The sequence below is a fragment of the Gobius niger genome (genome assembly GCF_951799975.1).
Source record: "Gobius niger genome assembly, chromosome: 11".
In the NCBI taxonomy this organism is placed as follows: domain Eukaryota; kingdom Metazoa; phylum Chordata; class Actinopteri; order Gobiiformes; family Gobiidae; genus Gobius; species Gobius niger.
Window position 1 is genome coordinate 4,201,067 of NC_136862.1, and position 20,357 is coordinate 4,221,423.

At 40.8% G+C, this 20,357-nt stretch overlaps 1 protein-coding gene across 4 annotated transcripts in view; it reads right to left on the reverse strand.

Moving 5' to 3' along the window:
- The window catches only part of cadm1a (cell adhesion molecule 1a), a 276,840-nt gene that overhangs the window by 72,808 nt on the left and 183,675 nt on the right, over positions 1–20,357 (reverse strand). The window lies entirely within an intron of this gene.

The following is a 20,357-nucleotide window of genomic DNA, read 5'->3' on the forward strand; positions in this document are numbered from 1 at the left end:
ACTTTGGGTCCCTGACTAAAATATTACTGTTTTTAAATCTCTTCATGACTTGGCACCTTCGTACCTAAAAGACTTGCTGAATTTGCAGACTCCGGGCAGATCATTGAGGTCTTCGGACCAGTTGCTCTTAGACTTTAGCCCACGGTCCAAACGATAAACCAGAGGAGATCGAGCCTTTGCTGTTGCTGGCCCTAAACTCTGGAACTCTCTGCCTCTGCCAATCAGAATGGCCTCCTCTGTTGACAATGTCAAGTCGTTGAAAACGCATCTCTTTGCACTGACTTTTAATCCAAGCTGAGCTGGACATTTGATTATGCTGCAGTTTTTATTTTTTGTACATTGTTGAAGTAATATGTTTTTTGTGTGTCTGTAATTTTGCACTGAATATGGAAAGCACTTTGGGGCAGTACTCTGTTTTTAAAACAGTAAAAGTACAGCATTTAGGAACAGATATCGGGTACTTGTACCTAGGGCTGAGTACTGTAAAAAAGTTTTTGATATTGATACTTTTTCGATCCCTGGGGGTGGGCCGAGACACAAACATGAGATGAGATTTTTACATAATTTGTAATAATAAATAAAGATATGATATTTCAAATTAAAAGAGCAAACCAAATATGTAAATACTTTCTCCAGTTTGGCTTTAGCCAAATCTAAAAGGGTTCTTGAAAAAAAAGCGTCAAAATGAAACACACCAACAAAGTGACAAAAATGTGACGACACGACACAAAAACTACGAAAACAGAACAGAAACACTTCAAATATGTGAGAAAAAAGTGGCGACAACATGGAAAAAAAAGTTACGATCAGTTCTGTAGGCCTTAGCTTTCAAATGAGGCCTTACACACTGTTTCTCTCCAGTTGAGAAACTTTCTGAATTTGGGCAAAGCTGAACTGGAGAATATGAGCTCTTTGACCAGCTTTAAAGCAGAACTAAGTAACTCTTGCCCCTAGAGGCCATAAGCGCCACTGCAGGTGTCGTAGCATGTTACATTTTTTTAATTGTCCATGAGAGTAAATACTACGGTGACAGAAAAGACAAAGGGACAGAGGGATATTGTTCATTCAATGACACAATGGAGATCATTGTTTTTCACTCAAACTTGGCTGTAAATACAGTTTAAGTGATGCTAGCCCGCAGTTTGCTTTGCCCATTAGCCTGTTAGCTTCTTCTTCATGATTCCATAAGTGTGTATTGGTGCCTCCGACCCGGTGGCAGCCAACTTGCAATTGTGGTTTTCTGATCAGAGACACTTGTATTACCCCCAGAGGGAACATCAAAAGGATTTATTAAGGTAAACAAGTTCCTAGTTCCTCTTTAAGCCATCTTGTGGACATTAGCATTAGCCACGTTAGCATTAGACAAAACTGATCGAAGACTTTTCCTTGCGTTTCCCCATTTTATGGTTTCTATTTTGTCGTATTTTTGAAGTTTTTTCATCACTTTTTTGTCGCCTGTTTTGTTGCGCCTTCTGGAAAAAAGGTGTTAAAATAGCAACAAAACTGAGACGAAAACAAGGATGAAAATGTGAAAAAAGTGAGAAAAAATGGACGAAAAAGTGACAAAAAATGTACAAAAAATGGACAAAAAAAATGTACAAAAATTTGACAAAAAAGTGGGAAAAATTTGACAAAAAATTGAGGAAAAATGGACGAAAAAGTGACAAAAAATGGACCCAAAAATCATAAGAATTTGACAAAAAAAATGCGAATAATTTGACGAAAAAGTGACAAAGAAGTCACGAAAATTTGACATAAACAACAAAAAAAGTGATGAAAAAAAGTCTGATGAGTTTTGTAGGTCTTAGCTTTCAAATGAGGTGTTACACTGGCCTACAGGATTTGGGTAAAGCTGAACTGGAGAAAATGCTCAGTTCAGGTTCAGGCGGGGGTTAAGAGATTAAAGGCACTATCCCTGATGTTTTTTTTTTTTCTAGTAATGAAATGAAATGTATTTTGTCCTTCTTTAGTATACTGTTAACTCAGATGTCTCTATGAAAAACACTGTGGCTCTAATTATAAAGCACTTGTATCAATTTCGTGGACTTGCCGGCGAGTTCTCCAGCCTTTCTGTGAAACCCTGAAAAGTGACCCTGCAAATCGTGACATGCGCCTCCCGCTTTCATTGTTTATGATCAAATAAATCATGCATGGGGCCCTTTAAAGCTGTATCTGCACCCGTCCTCCTCCCCCTCTTCCACTTCTGCGCTGAAACACTGACGCAGGAGGAGGTGCTGGGGCTGAGAGCTTCCCACCGGAGCAGGAGGAGCAGAATTACTGGAGACGCTTCAGGGACGACCGGGAATTGGAACGTAGCGGGTTTACTGAGGTGAGAATGGATCCCAGTTCTCTTTGCACTTTCCTATCAGGAGCCGGAGCTGCAGGAGGAGGGAAGATCTCAGCAATTCTCTCACAGACTCTTTCATCAATCATCTGCAGGACTTGGAATATAAAAGGACAAATTGAACAGAGTGGAGAAATCGACTTGGTTTGTAGACTTTGTTAGGTGTAAGTGTCAAAGCAGATATTTTCTACAAATCATGTATTCTTTCCCATTTTGTATACACCGCTCCTGCATGGACTTCCATAACTGTGACCCAAAAACAACATTGCTTGCTATGGCTACAAACTGATACAGGGTGTTTGGCTAAATCAATGTTAATCCGTCCTCCAATCCTCTGTGTTAAATCTGCAGCATCAAAGATCTTCCTGGTCTTCCCTATCCAACTTAATGCACTTTTGACAGATCACCAATACAATTCCCTATAAAACTACTGAACCATATACCAGAGCTGTGGGATTGTCCATTAGTTCACAAATGACTAGACAAGATCCCATGATTCTGGCCACGTTTTAACTGTTGAATTTATGAACTATTATCTGTTGTAATAAAGATAAAAAGCTTTGATTCCAGGGACAGGGCTTTTTGCAGAGTTTGCATGTTCTCCCCGTGTCTGTGTAGGTTTCCCCCAGGTGCTCCAGTCTCCTCTTCCATTAAAAACATGTACAATAGGTGAGTCCTCCAGCCAGGTGATTCTGACCATCAGCCATATCGTTCAACTAGGGCTGAACGATATGGACAAAAATTCATATCTCGATATATATGTGATATAACATCAGGTTTGGTGACATCATAATACAAAAGAGTGCAATTTTATTGATGAAAATCTATATTTAAAATTTATATAAAGATATACATCTATAGCGGGGGTCGGCAAGTTTTCCTGGCGGAGGAACGATTTTCTTTATTGTAAACAAACCGAGGGCCGAATCCGCTGATTATTCGCCCAAAGTAAAGCACAACACTGAAAAAATGACCATCTTAAATGAGATAAATGACTTAAAATTGCTTGAATCAAAGTTCTTTAATGTTGAATTTGAGTTGGTTTGAACTAATCCCAAGATACAAATGCTATAGCGCCAATGGAACAAGAATAAAACCCACTTTAAATCAGACAAATCATTGATTTTAATGTGAAATGACACAAAATTATCTGAATTAAGAGAGTAAATACTGCTAGAGGTTTTATCTCATCTCAGACGAAATCAACTCAAACCTTAGATTTAATCTCTTAATTCAAGTAGATTCATGTCATTTCTTCCTTAAAACGATTATTCTTTTTCCAGTGCACTTCCTTCAAATGCCAGTGTTGTACATAATACATGACCTCATTGAGTGTATTGACAGTATTTCTACCTTTGTTTCTCCCATTTAACCCTAATAGTGTTAAAAGTACTCTCTGATTTGTGTAATAAGGTTTCTCAAAATCATCTTGAGGGGCAGAGGTTCTGTGCTGGAGGGCCGGATTTGGCCCCCGGGCCTGACGTTGCCGGCCCCTGATCTATAGACTTTCAGCCTTAGCAGTAACTCTGGTTGGTTCATGAACAATGGCGTTGGAGAGGACAGATGAAGAAAAGGCAGCAGTCTGGATGTCTTATACAGGAGACGTTTGTTTAACATCAGTGCGAGACCCGGAGACATGAACTCGAGACACTGCGCTGGTCCTACCATTCAGGTCTGTCTCTGCTTCCACAGAAGGTATAAATAAGCAAACAAGCAAACATTCAGTGGCTGAGCGTGGGCGCCTGAGCACCACAGTCAAGACTACAACAGAGACAGTGCGACTGTACAGTCTGACCCAGTGTGATAATAGTGATTTAATGTTATCCTCTAACTATGGTAACTGTAAATGTGCAGATTTCTAGTCTTAGTTTATTGATTGTTTCTCTGTAATTCTTGGGCCAATTCACATGAAACAAAAACAGTCACAAATTTCAAAGTCCCCTCTTCCAGCACATACGAACTATGGTCTAATTATTTCCTCATAAAGGCGTCCAAAAGTAGAGACAATTCAAAAACATGTCCATGATGTTGGTCATTAGGAAGGACTTTCAGCCATAAGAAAAATATGTCAACTTTGTGAATGCAATCACTGTCAAATAAAGATCCAGGAAAACATGTTTATAGTACTTTTTGAGTGCTTTAACAGGTTTTTGATCTCTTATTTGTGTAATGATATTTCTCAAATTCATATTGAGGGTCTGAGGTTCGATGCTGGAGGGCAAGGCACATTTATTTACACCCCACATTCCATACACAAGGCAACTCAATGCACCCAGGCCTGACATTGTCCTGAAGCACCTTAAAGGGGGGGTATTATGCAAAATCAACTTTTTCAAGCTTTACATCATGTTATTATGTCATTCCCTCATTAAAAACATGCCTGAAGTGTTGCCTTGGCACATTCACGTATTTTTGAGTAATCTGTAAAAACTCTGATGGCGGCCATTTTAGGGATAGGTTTGCCTGAGTCCTCCTAGGAACGCCCCCACCTCCTGGAGACGCCTCCGAGCTTTCGTCACCAGCCGAGTGACCAACCACTGCTCCTCAGCAGAGCCCCCTCCCCATTGATGCCACAGACAGCGTGTGGAGGGGGTGTGTCGGAAAGGGTCAGAGGTTCTTAAAGAGACAGAGGCCTATTTCAAGACATTCACTACAGCCATTTTGAGAGAGACATTTTATACAAGGCAGTTATTCTAATTTACTGCATTTACAGACCAACAGAAGGTTTGGTCATCATTGTAGTGTGATATAGACTGGTGCTATGTGATTGAAAAAAGCAGAATACCCCCTCTTTAATCCTTTCTAGGCTGACAAAGTGCAAATGTGCTTAAACCTGCGGCCTTAACCACTAGGCCACTGTGCTGCGCTTTCCTCCGTTTTCCCAATCAACCCCCAAAACAAGCTTTTAGACCGAAAAACTAAGCAGAACACAGATCGCCGCGCTGTTACACTGACGTCACACGTTTGTGCTCGACTCGTCGCCAAACGCTAAAAGGCCCTAATGGTCTGAGCTGTCGGAGTCTCTAAATGACGTGTGAAGAGGAGCGAGGACAGATGGGGCGTTGTCTGAGAGGAAAGAGCTCCATCCATCAGCAAACCTGTGAAAACACTGGGCTAATGGGTCAGTAATGAAGGCGGCGAGAGATGTGTCGAAAAGACAAACAAAGCGGGAGTTTTGTTTACAGAAAGCTACTACAGTGAATGAAGTTATTTAAACGTAATCCACAAATCCCGCGAGAACTCCACAAATGGAACACGATGGAACCATTTCTCACTTTCTTCTGCTTTTCAGTTTGTGTTCAACCACAGGACCTTCAGATTTCCGGCACTTGTTGCTAGCGTTAGCATATGTAGCCTGAAGCTGATTTCCAACCAAGTTAAGCCATAAGCCACGACCCGACCCCGCGAATTCTGATTGGATGTCATTCCAAAAGCAGCTTTTTCAGTTGGCTTTATTGAGTTAATATTGTGGTTTTACAAATGTTTAAGGTTAGGAATTAAGGTTAAGGTTAGGAAAAAGGATTTGCTTAGAGTTAGAACAATGTGGGGGGCGGGATCATGGCGTAACTGGGTTGGAAAGCGTAAAGGTGCTTCCTGGTTAGCATTGTCCGATTTTTAAGTATTTATGGGCTTTTGAACCACGTTGCTCCTCCTTGTATCTTTATTTAGTGGAAAAATATATTCATAATTCAGCATTTGTTTAAGTAATGGTGGAAAAATGGCCACAAGAACCGTTTTTTTTCCCCCATCAAACAAAACACCTGACAACTCTGTATCCGACTCATGAATGTAATAACCTGTTCCAGCCAGAATATGTCCACATTCATAACTGCTGCCATCATTAATGCACCTGCACATCTTTAAAATTATACATTCACACTGTTGTTCTGTGTTTTTATCATATTTTATTTCAATCGACTGCATGACCTTGTAATTAAAGTTTTCATAGTTTATTATTTTTCTCAACCAAGCTTTATGCTGCTGTATCCAGTGCCTCTCGAAAGTACTCATACACCTTGAACCTTTGCACATTTTGTCTTGTTTACAACCATAAACATTAATATTTTACTTTGACGTTCACACATGAATAACAGACAACTGTGAAGTGAAAGCAAAATGATACATGATTCTGGTATCAGAGAGTGTTTTTAAAAAAGAAGTGAAAAGTGGGGCGTTCATAAGTATTCATACAGCATGAGTGAATACTTTGTGGAACCCCCTTTCTTCTGGGGTCTGACTCTACAAGATTTACTCATGTAGAGACCCATTCACTCTTTACAAAACAACTCGAGCTCTGTCACATTAGAAGGAGAGCGTTTGTGAACAGCAGTTTTCAGGTCTTTTCCACACAAATTCAAAGTAAAATGTTTATGTTTATGGTTGTAAACATGACAAAATGTGCAAAAGGTATATTAATACTTTTGAGAGGTTTCATTTTGCACGATTGCGCCAAAGAACAATTTCTAGTTTGTGATCCTGTTCACTAACAATGGCACTAAAAGGAACAGGCACGTTTTTTACATACTGAGATATGTTCTAACCTGAGCTTAGACGAGTTCATATGTACCTGTCTGGTCTTCACGCGTGCCCTCAGTCACGTAAACACAGCACAGATGGCGTTAGCATTTAGCCTCTCCTCCTCTATAGCTCCAAACCAGGTGAAGAGAGAAGCGACCGAGCTCTTCCACGTTTTCTAAATATATTTGAATATGGTTACGTGTTACACTATAAAGTATAGGTACACATAATTAAACCAGTGTTGATTTTGACAACATATTTTAATTTAGTTTTAGTCTTAGTCTTTTGACTACAATGGAATTTAATTTTAGTTGAGATTTAGTCAAACAAATCGTCTCAATTTTAGTCTAGTTTTAGTCAACTAAAATTGCATGTCAATTTAGCCGACTAAATTTAAGACTAATTTAGTCGACTATGCATTTGTAATATTCATTATAATCATATTTAATCTAGTTCCTCTGCTTCATGGAGCTGCTCCACATGAACAAAGCTCAGAGCTGATCCTTTGGCAGTGACTTTACATGATCTTAGGCTCTTTCAGTCTGTCAATAGACGTTTGGATGATTTTAGTCTCTACTTTTCATTTTTATTTAGTCTTATTTTAGTCGACTAAAATATCTGGACATTTTAGTCATAGTTTTAGTCTCATGAGAAACTTTTAATTTAGTTTTAGTCCAATTTTAGTCGTCAAAAATATCACTTTGACTAAAATTAAGATTAATATTTTAGTCGACGAAATTAACACTGAATTAAACAATGTGGATTTTCTAAGCGGATAAAAACAGGAACTATATTGTAAGGCGTAATAATACTTTACTTACTGCGCTGATGAGGTAAGAACTTATCTCAGTATGTAAAAACGGTGACCTAACCCTTTAAACTGATTCTGAACTACAGGCGCGTTTCAGAACTGGCAGGGTCACTTTTCAGGTCACAGAAAGGCAAGACAACAAGCCTCCAGTTTCATGAAACTGATACAAATAACAAACGTCTGAGTTTACAATACACTAAAGGAGGACAAGCCTTTTTTTGTTCCATTACTGGGAAAGAAACAGGTATGGTGCCTTTAAGGTCTTCTCAATAAGCTGCATCAATATGACTGTACTTGGTCTGGTTTTGTGTGTGCCTGTTACAGTGTCTATTATTATTATTATATATTAAATAAAAAAACTGCAAACCTAAATATATAGAGCTGCATGTCACAACAAGAAAATATAGAAAATATGGTTGAAAACAGCTTGAAAGAAAGTCACTAATTTCACTTTTTTGTTGTTCATTTCGGCAAAAATCCGACAGTATCTTCCCAAAACCTCTCGCCAAAAGAATCCAACACTGAAAATGTAACATTGCATCATCCATAACCAGGATTTTAATGATAATGAAGGCAATATTGTGCAGTCCACATTCATTTCCGCGGCTCACCCTTCGAAACTGAATATGCTAATAGAGTTGATGTCTCTTTCTGCCGACCCATTGTCGTGTATTTTTTACATTATTCATGAGAAATTGCGCAGCGACACCGACTCCCCTGCTTTTCCCATTTTAAAATTGTACCTTATTTTCCTGCGAAAGAAGATAGATCAATGAATAAAGGGGAATGGGGATTGTTTGTCACCCTCACAATGAAAAACAATGCGGCGACAAGCCCAAGTGTGTCACGAACCCATCCGCAAAATGGATCTCTGTGCGGCGCGTGCTTCTGATGATTGCGCGCGGAATAAAGGCTTCAGAAGCAATCGAATTAACTTGGGTTCTACGCAAAGACAATGGCAATAGGGAAGCATCATCCACTCCCAAACAAAGGCGAGGCAATGCAAGTGAAAACACAGATTTTTACCAGTTTTGTCCCTAAACATGTTAGTTTTAATGTCAGGGTAAAGAATAAACTCCACTTCCTCATTTTCCCTACGCTCCCATTCACAAATACTGACATGTTTGGTATCCACGTGTAGCATGAAAGGCAAAGCCGACTGAGATGACGCTGAAATCCAAATATGGTCATTTCCGTTCCTTTCCTTTACCCTCCTGACGACCAGCAATGCAAATGTGTCCTCTTAGAAGACATTTCGAATCCTGAATATCTCCCACATAATACAAACCACTGAATGAACTCCTTTGGGCCTCTACAGAGGACATTTAGAGCTTTTCAATGGTACCAAATGTGAAGGGGCGGGGCTTTGGTAACTTTACTTTTTTTCATCAAGGAAAATAGTGGCCATCAATGCACATGTTATGGGAAGAGGAAAAGCAAATGCGTAAACTTTTAACCTCTTACCACCCGCCTAAACCGAATGCATGCTGTCCTCTTTGGCTACAGGCCTGTGTAACACTTCATTTGAAAGCTAAGACCCGAAAAACTGATCTTCTTCCTTGCATTGTTGCTGTGTTGTGTCACCTTTTTATGTGTTTTTTAAATTTTTGTCGCATTTTTGTCGCATTTTTGTCATTTTTTTGTTGAGATTTTGTCACTTTTTGGTTGAGTTTTTCCTCACTTTTTTTTTTTTAAATTTTTGGTCACTTGTTGGTTGACTTTTTGTCACATTTTTGTTGAATTTTTGTCACATTTTTGTTGAATTTTTGTCACTTTTTGGTTGAGTTTTTGTCACTTTTTGTTGCGTTTACATCCTTGTTTTCTTCTCATTTCTTTGTGGCTGTTTTGGTGCTTTTTTCCCCAAAAAGCTTTTTGATTAGGGTAAAGCCAAACTGGAGAAATTGTGATCGGTTCAGGTGGGAGTTAAGAGGTTAAAGCTTTAAAGTTTGGATTGAAACGTTGTTTGCATATTTTACACAACTCTCCTAACAACACATTCATACACAGTCAGACTTATTTTAACTATATTTTACCATAGTATTTAAGTGTTTAAAATGTCCTCTGTAGTGGATATTGGTTGTTATTTCGCCCATTTTGAGTGAGGTAATACGTGTTATAGGATAACATTAAACTGCTATTTATCATACTGGGTCAAGCTGTTCCATTCAAGTCCATCTATGCTTCCACAGAAAAGGGATAAAGAGTCTGAGCATCACAGTCAAGGCTCTGACAGAGATAGTACGACTGACCCAGGATGACAAACAGCAAATTAATATTATCCTCTAACAAAGGACAGAAAAAATAACTACACACCTGCACATCAAAAGTGGAGCCAAATGAAGCTCTGGGACACTTTGGTGCCTCCATCTTTCGGAGATGGTGGATGCATCTCTGACGCAAAAGTGCAAGGCTCCTCTGTGTTTCCAACAAGAGGAACTACTTTGTGAAGTGTCATTCCAACAAAGCAAAACCAAAGTGATGATGAAGACTTTTTGGTATATTAAACTCATTCTAATGTTGATCTTCTGGTATTTTATTTGGGACCAATTTTCAGTTTCAGACGCATGGCCCTCCGATGTCCACTGCAGGTCAACATTTTTTTCCGCTGGTAGACAGGAGGTTCCCATCCCGGTGGCCCTGAAGACACTCCAGGACCAACTGTTTTCAGGGTAGGTTTTCACTGCTGATTGAACTGTCTCCGTGGCTACACATACATTCCATCCTGAAACCTACCAAAAAACCCTAACAAACCTGCAATAAAATTGATCCTGAAGCATTGAAGAGTAAAAGGGCCACCGGGATAGAAGCTAGCCACCCATACAGCCGCTGGATCACTGAAATGTTGTAAAAAGTTAGCGCGCATTTGACCTAAGAAGTTGCATAAAGGCCAACGCACACCGAGACGCTTTGTCGCGCTACAAAAGACGCCGCCTCGATTATTTTCTATGAGAGAACGCACACCGAGGTTACAGCAACGCGCGGAGACTCTCAACCCCGAGCCCCCGTTCAGATCTGCTGAATTCAGATGCTGCACCATGAGGCTGTTGCACTTCTGCAGAGGCACAGGCTCTGAACTGTGACGGACACAGAGGCCGCCGTGAACTTTGTCGGGAGGGACGAGAGGAGCAGCGGACACAGATTTACCATCGTCAGAACTCCTGCAACAGTGTGAGCAGGTCAACTCCAGCCTGTCGCCAACAAAGAAGAGCCACATACGCTCTTTCAGCACGGACATACGTGTCTTATTTTATTCTCGATAAATGGATAAATCATGTGTTTAAAGTGCTGCACGGTGTGGTGTGCAATAGCCTTAATGCTCCTTTAACAATACATTTAGTTTAGTTTTTTTAGTTTAGTTTAGTTTTATTTGAGCAATTCCAAGTTCCAAGTTGTTAGAAAAGAAAAAGAAACACAATAATGCCCAAAAGGGAGTCGGCCGAAGCAAATAATGCTTTTTTATGCCGACCCCTTTCAACGTATTTACAAACTTTACAACTGCCATTCATTCAAATTCCAGTTTGTTCTCTGAGACCAGCTCATTATGGTACAATTAAGATATACATAACCATAATCAACACATAGTTTAGGATGTAGATACTGTACATAGCAATAATCAAACATAGGAAATAAGTTTACATAGTCTTCTGATGTATAGAATCAGGTTTAGAATACTGTCTTACATTGTGCTGTGTATTCTTGACAGTACGTGCATATATAAACATATAGTTTCCTTCTTATGTGTCTTAACCCCTTAACTCCCACCTGAACCGAGCACCTTTTCTCCAGTTTGGCTTTACCCCAGTCCAAAAGCTTCTGGAAAAAAAAGCTGAGAAAATAGCAACAAAACTGAGACGAAAACAATGATGGAAATGTGACAAAAAAGTGACAGAAAATTGATGAAAAAGTGGCAAAAATGTGACAAAAAAATAACAAAAAAATAACAAAAATGTGATAAAAATTTGACAAAAAATGGACGAAAACATGAAAAAAATTTGACCAAAAAAAGTACAAAAATTTGACGAAAAAATGACAAAAAAAATGACAAAAGTTACAAAAATTACAAAAAAATGATGGAAAAAAAATCTGATGGCATGAGGAAAAAGATCCTCTCGGTTCAGGCGGGAGTTAAGAGATTAAATGTTTTGTCATCTGTGAGTACATTTCAATGTGTCCTGATCTAAGCGTTAAAAGAAGCAGGATTTGGTAAGCTGTTGCCAAAAGGGGGCGGCGCCCTCGAGCACCGGCCCACCTCCTGCTCAACCTATTCGTCACTGTCCATTTGGAGGAGTGCCTTTGGGCGTCCTGTGCATTCAAAGAGCAAGATTTTTGGCGACCTGGTACCAGGGTGGTCCCACTCGAGCACCGGTCACCTCTTCTTCAATCATTTTGAGTGGTTTGAAATCTAATTCCGTCTGATTTATGGAGCTTTTTACAGATTTTTTTCTCCAAAATCCCCATTCAAACCTGGCTCTGTCCATTATTTAGATTTTGTCATTAAAAATATTCGTATTGTATGTATTCTTTTCCCTAGTCACATGACATGACATTTCACCCAACAAAGAATAATCCGATCCAACACCAGCATCCAGGGGCGGACTGGCCACATGTCCATTCTGGAAGAGCACAGAAGGGCCACTGGCTCTTGGGCCGCTGCTCTGGCCTCTCAATTTGCTCCGATTTAACGAAGCTTTATCCAAATCTAAGAGCTTAAAAGAAAAGCATCATAATAGCGACGAAACAAGGATGAAAACGGAACAAAAATGTGCCGGAAAAGCAACAAAGAAATGACAAAAAAGCATTGAAAAACAAAAACACCACAAAAAAGTGACAAAAACGCGAGGTCTTAGCTTTCAAATGAGGCTCTCCAGTCTAGAGGCTTTTGGATTTGGGTAAAGCCGAACTGGAGAAAATGCACTTTGTTAAGGTGGGGGGTAAGAGGTTGAAATATGTGTTGTTAGAAGTACGTATTTATGCAAATTTGGGCCTGGCTGGTCAGAGTCCAGGGCTGTTTTTCAGTCCCAGTCCACCCCTGCCAGCATTTACGTGATTGCGGGTGTTTTAAAGCTGCTTCTGTTTTTTCCAAACAGAACTCTTCAAATCCTGTGCTGACGTCTGTTTCCGTGCGGCTGCGATCCCTCTATAGTTGAATTAAATTTGTCAGATCCAGCTGACCGTGCATCCTCCCCTCCCTCTGTGAGTCCTCTGAGCCGAGTTAACCTTTAAGACGTCCTCCCGGCTGTCTCGGTGGGCGGAGCCTGCGCCGCGACAGGACAGAGACAAACGAAGCGCGCGGACATGGATTCGGCGTGAGTCCGGCGCCGCGGGTCAGTGTGCGCCGTGTCATTATCCCATCAGAGGAGGGCGCTTCCCCGTGACCCGGGAACACGCTGGTTCACGGCGGGGAGTCCGGGGTCAGACTCGGAATAAGCAGCCGGACTCGCCACACCGGAGGTCTGTGTCATTAGCGCCGCGGCTATTAATACAACGACCTTGGAGAGACGACCAGAAAGAAACAGCCTGAATGAGTTTAACATGAAAGCACAGAAAGTAAGCACAGAAGGGACGAGGTTATTCAATACTTAATACTTGATACTTAATAAGAAGATGCAGCAACAAATATACATCATTATGTCATTGTTCTGTTCCCAGGGCCGCTTCTGCTGCCCTAAGCAACACTCGGACATTACTGGAGTAGGGGGTAGAAATACATAATTTTAACACCTAAAAATTAGATTTGTCCTCCTCTAGTTTATTGTAAACGGGGAAAAACCCTGCTCACCTTGCTGTTTTCTGAAAGTGGCCCTGCAAGTTGTGAAATTTGCCGATAAACTTGTCCTGTGAAGAATTGGAATGCTGGGAACAGGGATTCCAAAGTGCGTTGTATTATTGGTCGAACCAGTATCGGCTAAAATCAACCCAAAATCAGTACAAAAAAGTGAGGTACTGCCAATGGGCGAGGAACGTGCTTCTCTTTGATCCTCATGGAGCTGACATTGCTGTAATACCGCCCCCTGGTGGCCAGGGGCGACTCCAAAAGACACTTGGTCGAAGGATTCTAATAGGACTTCAGATCTCCCGAGCAGAAAAGCCTGGCTCCAAAGAGATTTAAAGGGGAGTTCTTATGCAAAACCGACTTTTTCGAGCTTTGCATCATGTTATTCTGTCATTCCCTCATTAAAAACATGCCTTGGCACATTCACGTATTTTTGAGTAATCTGTAAAAACTCTGATGGCGGCCATTTTAGGGATAGGTTTGCCTGAGTCCTCCTAGGAACGCCCCCACCTCCTGGAGACGCCTCCGAGCTTTCGTCACCAGCCGAGTAACCAACCACTGCTCCTCAGCAGAACCCCCTCCCCACTGATGCCACAGACAGCGTGTGGAGGGGGCGTGTCGGAAAGACTCAGAGGTTCTTAAAGAGACAGAGGCCTATTTCAAGACATTCACTACAGCCATTTTGAGAGAGCAATTTTATACAAGGCAGTTATTCTAATTGACTGCATTTACAGACCAACAGAAGGTTTGGTCATCATTGTAGTGTGATATAGACTGGAGCTATGTGATTGAAAAAAGCATAATACCCCCTCTTTAAAGGGACTATAAAAGAGCTTAAAAATGTTAAAATGATGCATTTTCCTAATGTGTAGAATGACTCAGACCTGTTCACCACAACTGCCTCTAAAATCCTGCACTGTCACTCAATAAGATGTTCATGCACAAGCTTAATATAGAAGGTGCAGTATCACGTATGACCTGAGGTGGCAGTAGTGAGTATAAAAATGACCTACTCACATCTAGTCCCTTTAAGGAACAGGCTTCGTAGGAGGAGATAGCGCAGCCATGTAAGTTTCACAGACGACTCGGGTTCATTGCTGTGAATGAAACACCGGCTCATTGTATATTTTATTAATGGGTGCTGCCAATCGCTAAAGAATAGGAGTTGAAGGAAGTAAATAACTTATAATAAATAATCCCAGCATTTACAAAACAAATATCAGCTTTCCATTGTTCGTTATATTTGGTCAGTTAGCGCCTGAGCATCAGCGTAGAAGCAAATGCCTCACAGATCAGAAATGTTACGATAAGCCCCCCCCCCCTGTTGTTTACCGCGTTAATTGCCCTGTCTGGAGCTGGATGAGGTGAGTCCTGGAGTCGTTCGGTCGTCTGAGACTCATTAGTGCGACTGTGGCCTCGGTTTTGTTGTTGTTGAGCGCTGGGTTTGAGGACGCCGCAGTAAACGGGAGGCAGGTGGAATCTTAAGCCCCTATTTCTCCACAAACGCTTTTCTCCTCGGCGAAAGCTCTGACCTCGCCGTCATCAGAGTGCGGCTCGTGGCTGTGAGGCGGAGCCGCTGATTGGCTGCGCACTGATGCCCTTTGTTACAATTATGCAACACTTAATAATTCAGAATTGCAGGTTATTTGAAGGTACACTTTATTCCGTCTCTGCATGTGAGTGCAGGGGCGACCAGGCACTCGGCTAATGTGGAGCCAGGCTGGAGGAGTCACCTGTTGTACATGTTTTTCGTGTGAGGGGAAACTGGAGAGTCCACAGAGAGAACAGAACTCCACACAGAAAAAGATGCTCAACAGAAAGCTGCAGACGAGGGCTGGGCGATGAATAGAATTAATTTGATTAATTCATGCTTTTAAAAACAGACAATGTGGAAAAAGGCTACATTGTACAATCGCCTCCGTCACTCCATGTCCTTCTCTCGTGCACCGTCAATCACAGCAGAGCTCGAGGCGAGAGGACGATAAAAGTCAAACGCTTTTGAAAACCGCATGGCTCAATATGACGCTTTTACTAAGAAGCATTTATTCATAAATCAGAGACCAAATATGTGAAAAGGACTCTAAAATGTGGAAATACTGTCAATATTTTCACATTTCCCAGAAACACCTGATTAGGTCATATATTATGTGCAAAACCTATATTTGTAGAAAAAAAGGTGCTTTACTTTGGGCTACAATAGTGAGTTTCGGCCGTTGGTGTTTTGGCGTTGAAGAAAATTGGCCCTCCATGACACAAACTTGCCTCCCCCTGCTCTACGTGACTGTTTCAACAGCCCATAAACACTTAAAGCTGCATTATGCAACTTTTGATGTGTCAAACGCTTTTGAAAACCGCATGGCTCAATATGACGCTTTTACTATCAGAGCAGACAAGGCATCTTTATCTGCAGAAATATACACATACAACACAAATATCAATTTCAATTTCATTGCATATCAAGAATCTGAATGTAAATGAGTTGGACTGGAAAGATCAGCAGACCCTTTCAGTTTTAATTCCAATGAAACTGGGTCGTAATCCACCTCCAAAGTACAAGAAAAATGCTGTTCAGGATCCGCCCAAACATGAGCCTCAAATCAAACGTGCTTAACCTCTTACCACCCGCCTGAACCAAATGCATTCTGTCCTCTTTGGCCCACAAAACTGATCTTTTTCCTCACGTTGTTGCTGTGTTGTGTCACCTTTTGTATGTTTTCTTTTTTTTTTTTGGTCACATTTTTGTTGAGTTTTTGTATTTTTTTTAAAGTTTTTGTCACATTTTTGTTGAATTTGTCACATTTTTGTTGAATTTTTGTCACTTTTTGGTTGAATTTGTCACATTTTTGTTGAATTTGTCACATTTTTGTTGAATTTTCGTCATTTCTAGTTGAGTTTTTGTCACATTTTTGTTGAATTTGTCACATTTTTGTTGAGTTTTTTGTCACATTTTTGTTGAATTTTTGTCACTTTTTGGTTGAATTTTTGTCACATTTTTGTTGAATTTGTCACATTTTTGTTGAATTTGTCACATTTTTGTTTAAGTCTTGTCATTTTTTGTTGAGTTTTTGTCACATTTTTGTTGAACTTTTGTTACATTTTTGTTGAATTTTTGTCACTTTTTGTTGAATTTTTGTTGAATTTTTGTTGAATTTTTGTCACATTTTTGTTGAGTTTTTGTCACTTTTTTGCTGCGTTTACATCCTTGTTTTCTTCTCATTTTTTTGTGGTTGTTTTGGTGCTTTTTTCCTCAAGAAGCTTTTTGATTAGGGTAAAGCCAAACTGGAGAAAATGGGATCCGTTCAGGTGGGAGTTAAGAGGTTAAAGGAACAGGCCACTGTTTTTCCATACTGAGATATGTTCTTACCTGAGCTTAGACGAGTTCCTGTACCTGTCTGGTCTTTGTGCCCGTGGAGGAGTGTGGTCGCTTCTATCTTCACCCCGTTTGGAGCCATAGGAATACATTGGTGGAGGCCAAATGCTAACAACATCTTATTTATTTTTGCGTGACTGAGCGCATGCACAAATACCATACAGGTACGCATCAACTCGTCTAAGCTCAGGTAAGAACATATCTCAGTATGGAAAAATAGTGAACAATTCCTTTAAGCTTATTTATATGGCACTTGCACCGTGATGCACCAAACCGCGAGCGAGCTGAACCGTTAATAAAGTAGAACAATCCATTACAAACTCCTAAATATGTTGAGCGTTCCTTACCACAACATGAGGATGTATCTTTTTGTATTTTGAGCTGTTGTGGGAGTGCGTTGCTGCTCTCTGTAATGCTGATAACTCCTCTTGTGGAGAGGCTGCTTTGCTTGCCTGATGTTGAACAAGTCTCTGTATCCAAGTTAAAAATGAGCTGTTATCCTGCCTAAAAATCTGAACCCCATATCCTTGTTTGCCCAGTGTGTCCTGCCCCAGACGGAGAGGCCCTTCCTTCTCTCACTCCCCCCCCCCCCCCTCTGAGCTCCGGTAAGCACCTCCTGGGCTCCATGTTGCAGTTCTTCTAATCACCGAACAAGACAGGCTATCAAAAATTCTATTAAGTTTGCGAGTTCCAACTTTTACTCTGGTATTGTTTATTCATAAAAGCCGCGCCGGTTTTTCCAAATAAATATTGTATGAGTCTCTGCGTTCTTTCCCACGCAGCGGCAGAATCAAAGTTTTAACAGCCTTTCTGCAGCGAGTCTGCAAAACCAACGCCGTCACGCTGTTTATAATTGATTAGGCGTCATTAAACATCGCAAACAGAAAGAGGCAAGTGTCAGCAAATGCGTCGCGATTCCGAAGACGCCGCGGGCTTCGGCGTGTGCCCTTCGATTACTCTGGGGAAAAGGGAGGCTCGTACAACGCACGGCTGTGAGGAAAGACTCCGGCTGTTTTGTTCTTTCTGCGTCAAAAACACATTTATAAGCTGGTTTCCTGTGGGCGTGTCTTTCCGAACATGCCTGGAAACACCTTTAACGTATTGACATTTCTTTATTTTCAACACTGTTTACACTGAGGCACTCCAGCATAAAACCTTTGGCCCCCAAGAGAATTTTGAAGAAGCATTTATTCATAAATCAGAGGCCAAATATGTGAAAAGGACTCTAAAATGTGGAAAATACTGTCAATATTTTCACATTTCCCAGCAAAACACCTGATTAGGTCATATATTATGTGCAAAACTTATATTTGTAGAAAAAAAGGTGCTTTACTTTGGGCTACAATAGTGAGTTTAGGCCGATGGTTTTTTGGCGTTGAAGAAAATTGGCCCTCCATGACACAAACTTGCCGACCCTGCTCCACGTGACTGTTTCAACAGCCCATAAACACTTAAAGCTGCATTATGCAACTTTTGATGTGGAAAAAAAAGGTTGATTTTTTTATTTATTTTTTTTATTGACCTTTATTTAACCAGGATAGTCCCACTGAGATTAGCCTCTTAACTCGCCTGAACCAAGAGGATCTTTTTCCTCACGTCATCAGATTGTTTTTCCATCATTTTTTGTTGGGTAGTCAACTCATTTTTGTAACTTTTTTGTCACATTTTTGTAATTTTTCCGTCAATTTTTTGTCACATTTTTGTCATTTTTTTTGGCCATCTTTTGTCAATTTTTTTTACTTTTTTTGTCAGTTTTTTTGTCACATTTTTGTCATTTTTTTGTAATTTTTTTGTAATTTTTTTGTCAAATTTTTATCACATTTTTGTAATAATTTTTTGTCACATTTGTCAATTTTTTGTCAATTTTTCTGTCATTTTTTCATCGATTTTTCGTCACTTTTTTGTCAATGTTTTCTCACTTTTTTGTAGCATTTCCATCATTGTTTTCGTCTCAGTTTTGTTGCTATTTTCACAGCTTTTTTCCAGAAGCTTTTGGACTGGGGTAAAGCTGGAGAAAATGTGCTCTGTTCAGGTGGGAGTTAAGGGGTTAAGAATCTCTTTTTCAGGGGAGATGTCTTTTTCCCTCTTTTTAGCCGTTTTAGCCAGACTGTAAATATATCTATCACTCACCAATAAAGTCAAGCCTAAATCGGGTCCATGTGGATGTTTTCTCACAGCAAATGAGGGTTTTCTTTTCTTCTCTTGCCGTCTGTATCTATGAGAAACTTTTCTAGGATACAGGGATATTTGTTCTTCATTCTCAGCAAAGCATCCGCTTTCGTACAAACTATTATATTCACAGCTATTTTTGACTTTTTGGCCACATTTAAATCAGAAAAAGTTGTGGAAAAAATAGGCCAATCTCACCCATCTGTTTCTGCAAAGACCTGAACATTGGGAATAGCACTGGCCATCTGCTTTACATGTTTTTGTATTTTAATGATCTTTTTTTCCCATCTATGTGTGGGTTTTAGACATTGATTACTAATTTATAAGACGAGTCCATGAAGAAGAACTTTTTTTTCTTCCCTTTCCCTTTCAGACCAACTTCTCGCCTTGCCCTACTGGAATGTTATTAACAAAGCGCGATCGTTCCCGGCCCCGAAACTAATGAAGCCTCGTGCAGACAGGCCGACCATCACCACTGAGCGCTGACAACAGACGGACGGCGGATCTATAAGAGGGAGGAGCCGCGTGTCAGGAAGTGGATAAACACAAGGAAAACACTGGAGAAGACGGAGGAGCCGGGGGCAGCGGGGGCCGGGGAGGAAAGAACGGGTCAATAATGAAATAAATGGTGCAGAAAGTCTGAGTGGAAACACAATGGCGGACAGACAGGCGCAGCAGGTGACGCCCTTCTTATTAAGGGTTCCTTGATCTCCAACTTTTATGAGTCGGTGAAGTGGGCGACGGCGGGGAAGTGCTCCGGCCCGCTGCTACTTGGCTCTAATTGCTGGAAATCTACCCGAGCATTTCCACTCGGTGCCAGCGCTTCGGACCTGGCATCGCTTCAGATCTACTGAGAAGACGGTTTTTGCACTTGGATATTTGACAGTATAACGGTTGTAAGCAGTGGTTTTCAAAGACTCGTCTTCGAGCGGCGTCTTTGGCTTAGCATTCCTGAATAACTTGGAAAAACTCCAATCAAAGGTGGTGTTTTTTTTCACACCTTGTGGCCTGCAGACTTCCCCCATCAAGTTTTGGACATGCCGTACACCAGGGGTAGGCAACGTCAGGCCCGGGGGTAAAACCGGCCCGCCATCATCAAACTCTGGCCCTTGAGATGATTTTGAGAAATATTATGACCCAAATCATAGATCAAATGCCTGTTAAAGGGGGGGTATTATGCAAAATGGACTTTTTCAAGCTTTACATCATGTTATTATGTCATTCCCTCATTAAAAACATGTCTGAAGTGTTGCCTTGGCACATTCACGTATTTTTGAGTAATCTGTAAAAACTCTGATGGCGGCCATTTTAGGGATAGCTTTGCCTGAGTCCTCCTAGGAACGCCCCCACCTCCTGGAGACGCCTCCGAGCT